The sequence below is a fragment of the Eptatretus burgeri genome, chromosome 3 (assembly GCF_056783735.1).
Source record: "Eptatretus burgeri isolate ZD-2024b chromosome 3, Ebu_testis_v1, whole genome shotgun sequence".
Classification (NCBI taxonomy): Eukaryota; Metazoa; Chordata; class Myxini; order Myxiniformes; family Myxinidae; genus Eptatretus; species Eptatretus burgeri.
The window spans coordinates 17,962,749-17,970,240 of NC_140963.1; the positions used below are offsets into that span (position 1 = coordinate 17,962,749).

Sequence of the window (7,492 nt, forward strand, 5' to 3'; positions counted from 1 at the left end):
GAAATGTTATATAATTTGTCTCTGATACAAAATCCAACCTTGAGAGAAAAAGTTGATAGGTTCATCGTGAAGAAGATGATTAGTGCTAAATTGAAACTTGGACTTGGAAATTCAAAAAACTTATAGGCTCTAATGATGCCATTAAGACTGAAGAGCAATTAGCTGATGAATTACATAAACCAATATTCACAAAGTTTCAGAGAAGGAAAGTTTATTCCAAGGAAGTTGATTATATCTGGTCTGCTGATTTGATTGAACTCAATAATGATAAGGGGTACAAGTATGCTTTAACCGTTATTGATTTGAGGAGTAGATATGCGTGGGTTGTCCCTTTAAAAACAAAACAGGTAATACTCTTGTGTTAGCTTTTCAACAGATATTTAATAAAAGTAAGAGAAAACCTAAGAAATTGTGGACTGATGAGGGTAGAGAGTTTTATAACAAGACATTTATGAATTTTTTAAAAAATAACAGTATTACATTATACAGTACCTTTAATGAAGGGAAGGCAGTTGTTGTTGAACGTTTTAATCGTACCTTAAAAGAGAGACTATATAAAAAATTCACACAACTCGGTTCACAACAATGGTTATCTTTTATTCAGGATATTGTGGATAAGTATAATGACACGATTCACACGTCAACGAATATGAAGCCATCAGAAACATTTACAAAATTAAAATATGAAAAAGAGATTAATGTCAGAAAACCTAAGTTCAAAGTTGGTGATATCGTAAGAATATATAGGTGGAAATCTCATTTTGAAAAGGGTTTTACTGAACGATGGACGAAAGAACTTTTTAAAATTGTTGATGTAATAGATACAGTTCCTTGGACTTATAAAATATATGATTTGGAAGGGGAAGAGATTTTAGGTTCATTTTATTCACAGGAATTACAAAAGACAAAACTAAGCAGATAATACACCTTTGTGGACACTCGAGGGCCAAGTCCGAGGTGTATAACAGTATATAATGTGTGTCAAGGGGGACGTTCTTAGATCTGTGAACCCCAAACACAGAATCCTCAACTGAATAGTCAAGGCTTAACTTTTGTTTGTGTGTGTGTGTGCAATGGGAGCAATAGGTTGGCGCTTCACTCCCTCCTACTATACACCGTTGTGGACACTCGAGGGCCAAGTCCGAGGTGTATAACAGTATATAATGTGTGTCAAGGGGGACGTTCTTAGATCTGTGAACCCCAAACACAGAATCCTCAACTGAATAGTCAAGGCTTAACTTTTGTTTGTTGATGTGTATGTGTGTGTGTCCCAACCCTCACATTCAAAATCTCAACCCCAACCCTCACATTCAAAATCTCAACCCCAACTCAATCCTCACCCAACACAATGTCTTTTTCAAAATGAGATTTCCACCTATATATATATATATTTTTACGTTTTTTTTTTTTTCTTCTTCCAATTCTGTCTTTTAAGGCTTTCAGGTTTGATGACGTAGAAAGAGGGAGTAAGCCTGCACTTTCTTCCCAGAACAAACAATGTATATTTTTTGTTTTTTTTCTCTTCTTCCAATTCTGTCTTTTAAGGCTTTCAGGTTTGATGACGTAGAAAGAGGGAGTAAGCCTGCACTTTCTTCCCAGAACTTTCTTGATCTTGCTCCCATCAAGCACCATCCGACAAAGAACTACATCGATAGGTTTAGATCCCAAAGAGTGATAGCAACTCCAAAAGTCTCCAAAATATAAATAAATAAAATAATAATAATAATAAATAAATAAATAAATAAATAAAAGCCCCCAAAAAAGTTTCAAGTGTCCAACATAAACCCAACTTTCCAAGTCTTCAAGGTATAACCACATTCCCGTTGAGTTTCCAAGATATGTATCACATTGTGAGTTATCAATCCAGAACCCACATTTCAAGTATTCAAAGTAAAACCAACTTACAAAGTCTCTTAAGGATAACTCATTTACTGATTTTTTCAAAATTTGTGAGTCTCCAAGGTAGGCCCCATATTTAGAACCATCTTGGCAGAACCCTTTTCCTGAGTCTCCAAGGTAGTTATTTAAACCATCAAGGCAGAACTCATTTACTGATTTTTTCAAAATTTGTGAGTCTCCAAGGTAGGCCCCATATTTAGAACCATCTTGGCAGAACCCTTTTCCTGAGTCTCCAAGGTAGTTATTTAAACCATCAAGGCAGAACTCATTTACTGATTTTTTCAAAATTTGTGAGTCTCCAAGGTAGGCCCCATATTTAGAACCATCTTGGCAGAACCCTTTTCCTGAGTCTCCAAGGTAGTTATTTAAACCATCAAGGCAGAACTCATTTACTGATTTTTTCAAAATTTGTGAGTCTCCAAGGTAGGCCCCATATTTAGAACCATCTTGGCAAAACCCTTTTCCTGAGTCTCCAAGGTAGTTATTAAAACCATCAAGGCAGAACTCATTTACTGATTTTTTCAAAATTTGTGAGTCTCCAAGGTAAAACTTGTATTCTGGCTCATCAAGGTATAACTTGTTCAGTGGGTATTGTCTTGATAACTCACAATGAGTACTATTGCTGTAAAACTCTTTTTCAGGATTTTGCTGGTCTCCAAGGTATAACTCTTTGGTTGGGTCATCAAGGACGAACTCGTTCTGTGGGTCTTGGTCGCTCATAAGGTCTTCAACCAAGCCAACAATTTCGCCCCAAGTTGTAGCAAAAGCAGTATTTTCATTTCGTATTTCAGACACAATTTCCTGTGAGAGAAAATAATAATGTATTAATTAAGTTATTTAATTATTAAATGAGTATGCTTCAATCAAAGTTTGAAAATAGGAAAATAAAAAATCTTACCTCAATAGATAAGAGGTTTGAATCCAGTTCATCAACTTGAAGGTTTAGTTCCATAGAAGACAGAGAGTTCCAAGGAACACCAAAGTCATCCCACTCAAGGTCTTCAACCAAGCCAACAATTTCCCCCCAAGTTGTAGCAAAAGCAGTATTTTCAGATACAATTTCCTGTGAGAGAAAATAATAATGTATTAATTAAGTTATTTAATTATTAAATGAGTATGCTTCAATCAAAGTTTGAAAATAGGAAAATAAAAAATCTTACCTCAATAGATAAGAGGTTTGAATCCAGTTCATCAACTTGAAGGTTTAGTTCCATAGAAGACAGAGAGTTTGAGACAAGCACACAGAACACCATTGCCAGCAAGAACAAATGTTTAAAATGGAGCCTGGGTTTGAAGCTTTTATAGAGAAAGACTGGTGGGTGTGGTTTCCTTTGGAAATTCCCTGGGCAAGCCTAGGCAAGCCTTCATTGGGAAATTTTTCAAAACCATAACATCCTGTAATTTTCTAGTGATTTCTTTGTGAGTCAGAGATGAACTGGAAATGATGTAAGAGTGGGCGGGGCTTAGCAAAAGTAGGCGGAGCTTAGGAAAAGTGGGCGTGGCTTAGGAAAAAATACCTTATGAAAAGTGGGCGGAGCTTAGCAAAAGTGGGCGGGGCTTAGGAAAAGTGGGCGTGGCTTAGAAAAAAATACCTTGTGAAAAGTGGGCGGAGCTTAGCAAAAGTGGGCGGGGCTTAGGAAAAGTGGGCGTGGCTTAGAAAAAATACCTTATGAAAAGTGGGCGGAGCTTAACAAAAGTGGGCGGGGCTTAAAGAAAAGTGGGCGGGGCTTAACAAAAAATAACCTGTGGCTCAGGAGGTGGTCAAACAAGAGCATTAAGAGAAGTTTATCATTTCGTAATGACACAAATGGGGTATCTTAAAAAATATAAAGATTCAAATGTTTTGTTTGTTAATATTTTAGATGGGGATTATTGTGCAAAGAAAATTAAACTATTGAAGGAATTTGAGAATGAACAAATCTTTATAGGTTCAATGAGTGAGCTGTTCAACCCCCAGGTGTTCAATTCAATGAGGTTCAACCTCCAGGTTAAAAGGGGAGACAAATAAATATACCTTGGGATAAAAAGGGGGGTTTATTTTTAGGGAAAAAAAAAATAAATCGCTGAAAATCCCCCATTCATTTACATGGGGAAAAGTGAGCCAGAATCAGTATTCTTACCCTACTAATGGGTTTGGGCTAACTACACATGAACTTATCGATATATCTCACCTGAGGACTCTTTATGGTGTAATGCGAATTTCCGCAACCGTAACAATATATATATATATATATATATATATATATATATATATATATATATTTATATATATATATATATATATTTATTTATATATATATATATATATATATATATGTATATATATATATATATATGTATATATATGTATATATATATATATATATATATATATATATATATATATATATGTATATGTATATATATATATATGTATATGTATATATGTTTCTATATAAAAATATATAGATATGTATATATTTATATTTTGGGTGGTCGCTGGACTACCGTTATTCTTAGGTTTTCCGTCTGTTTGTTTGTATGTAATGGACAGCTCTGGAGGCCAGAGGAGTCAACCGATTTTGATGAAACTTGACTGGTAGGTTCATACCAGGATCTAGTTTCTGCTTTTGAGCACCGTTGCTATGGACACCACCGTTGCCTAGCAACGGGACTTTGAAATTTTTGAAAACATCCGAAAAAATTTTTTTCCCGAAAATCAAAAATCGGCTTCTGCGCTTTTATGGGCACTATAATCAACCTCTTTGTCAAAAAATTTCAGCCCGATCCGTCAAAAACTGCATGACTAGTATGCAATTATATAGCGACCACCCATGTCGCCTACAGGCTTATATATGCATATATATATGTATATATATATATATATATATATACACACGGTACATATAATTATTTTTTATGTTGGTGTACCATACTCTTTACAGAACATTGGTGCTGTTGAAGCAGGTTCTTGGCAAGGGTTATATGATGTGATTTGCCATTTCCTTCCCAGTATTGTTTGTCCATGCTGTGTCATTTTAAATGTTGGGCATTAAGCAAGGAAGTAACACGATATAGAGCTCTTTTGCCTGGATAAATTTTTCAGTGTCACCTTCCCATTATTTTTTACAAGGCCTTTGATACAAATCGGTTGGAGTTTGAATCACCAACCTCCCAGACTCAGAGCAGATGTGATATCCGTTATGCCACTGTGTTTGAGACATATAAATGTATGTACGTGTTTGTATTGTGACTGTTTTCAGAGACCCCATGGAGACACATACAAGAAACATAAAGGAACCCTTGTGTAGTTATCTCCACAGTACTGTATATTGTGTAGCTAAATGTCCTCTCCCCCGTATCAGTGGAAAGGAAAGATGGGTTGTGAGTGTAGTTAGAGTTTTGCAATTGTTCTTTTCCTCACTCCCAAACCATTCTCAAACTCCATCTTTCAACTCCCTTCTTAAACACCTCACCAATGCAGAGAATATGTATGCTTCCGCCATGTCCATCACTTCGTTAACTAAAACAAAGTTAACTCGTTCAAGGAACAGTTTGTCAGAAAATATGACGGAGAGCCGATTAAGTTTGGTTCAAAAAGTTTAAGCGTCGCAGTAACTTGCACAACATCAGTATTACTGGCAACGCTGTGAATGCCTACACCAGGGTGCCTTACAATTCTCTGCACTTTTGTTTACCATTTGGATTGCAGTATGAATAAAATAATATGTTTACCATTTGTATTATTATTAGCACTATTACCGATACCCCAATGAAGCCTTCATATACTCAGCAAAATAGCCACCTTTTGCAGATATAACAGCCGAACATACTCGTGGCATTCTTTGTACAATGGAAATCAAATGTTGTTTGGAAAGTTCGTCCCAATCACTGTTGCAGAAGTTCCCACAAATGTGTTGCACTTGTAGGTTGCTTTGCTTTCACCCTTATGTCCAGTTCATCCCAAACCAGCTCGATGGGGTTTAAGTCTGGAGACTGTGGTGGCCATTCCATGATTTGAAGCCTACCGTCTTGTTCTTTTCTTCTAAGGTAGTTCTGACATCACCTGGAGGTATGTTTTGGGTCGTTATCTTGCTGTAGGATGAACCCCTGACCAACTAGGCGTAGACCAGAGGGTATTGCATGGCACTGCAAAATGCTGTGGTAGCCCTTTTGGTTCAGGGTGCCAGTCCCTCTATGCAAGTCGTCAACTCTGGATCCAGCAAAAGAGCCCCATATCATCATGCTTCCTCCTTCATGCTTGACAGTTGGTGTCACACACTGAGGAACCATCCTTTCGCCTACTCGATGGCGTACAAAAACCCTGCGTGATGAAGCGAAGATTTCAAGTTTTGATTCATCGGTCCATAAGACCTTCTTCCAGTTTTTAGTAATCCACTGACGGTGCTTCATGGCCCAGGCAAGCCTCTTTTTCTTATTTTGCCATCTCAGGAATGGCTTTCTTACTGCCACTCGACCTGTCAAACCTGCAGCTCAAAGTCTTCTCTTCACAGTTGAAACTGAGACTTCCTTACTTCGACCAGTGTTAAGCTGTGCTTGAAGCTGCTGTCCTGTGAGCCGCCGATCACGCAAGCTGTTGACTCTCAGGAAGTTGTCTTTTGATTGTGTTGTGGCTTTGGGTCTGTCAGAATTTTTCCTGTCAGAGTTTCCTCCAGTTTATAAGTGCCTTTTGATTGTGGAAGAAATTGTAGTCGCTGACACCTTGGTGATCTTTGCAATTTCTCGAAAGGAAAGACCTACACTTTTAAGGGTTGTAATGGTCTGTCTGTCTTCCTTTGTTAATTGTCTTTTTCTCACCATTATGATAGCAATATACTACTTCCTGAAGTGCAATATTGTCCAAATAATGCTTCAGAGGGTGTAGCAACACAGTCTGTTCCAACACTGATTTTATACAGACAGAGGGTTTGTAACGAATCAACAAATGTTGGGATACCTGAAGGAATTGTTTGCATCAACTTTCAAGGCTTAATTTACTTCCATTGCTGCAGAACAGCTGCTGTTGCTAACCCATTACTTGTTCCCTGAAAAGGGCCTTTTTTAACGACTCTGAAATTTACATTATTTTTCAGTTTTTGTGAACCTAAACTTATTTTTTTTAATCTCTGGCAGTGTCCCGCTTAAGGCCCAGTCACACCTTGACGTTTTAGCCAGCAATGTCAACGTATTAAAATGTAGGTAAAACGCTGGCTTACACTGAACTTTTGATGTTTTTTTTAAAGATTCGGACGTATTCATAACGAGTTGGTCGAATGCATAACATATTAGTAACGGACACAGAACGTTTCGTTCTCTTATAGATAACTTATACCAACAAATGCTTAGCCTGTTGTCGGCGTTCACAACCTAATCCCAACGATAGTCTAACTTATGCATAGCGTGCTGCACGTATCGCCGACGATCACGTGGTGTAGCCTATTAAAAGGCTGCCGCACAACGATTCAAATCATAACCGCCGGAGAAATGGAAGTGTCAACATCGCAGTCACACCTTGGCGATCTTGCCAGCGTATGCCGACCTCTGAAAAATGCATCTTAAATGCTGGCGCACGTCGAATACGGTATGGGTAAGTTTGGTATACGTGAATAGAACA

General features: G+C 37.5%; 1 long non-coding RNA gene across 2 annotated transcripts; it reads right to left on the minus strand.

Moving 5' to 3' along the window:
* Positions 1-576: 576 nt before the first annotated feature.
* On the minus strand, positions 577-4,004 carry LOC147029473 (uncharacterized). Of its 2 annotated transcripts, XR_015055924.1 has the most exons (3): positions 3,060-4,004; positions 2,798-2,962; positions 577-2,700 (listed from the first exon to the last, which is right to left on the minus strand). It is a non-coding gene; the product is annotated as an uncharacterized LOC147029473 (long non-coding RNA). The 2 variants fall into 2 exon arrangements; XR_015055923.1 differs by having other exon boundaries at positions 2,798-4,004.
* Positions 4,005-7,492: the final 3,488 nt, after the last annotated feature.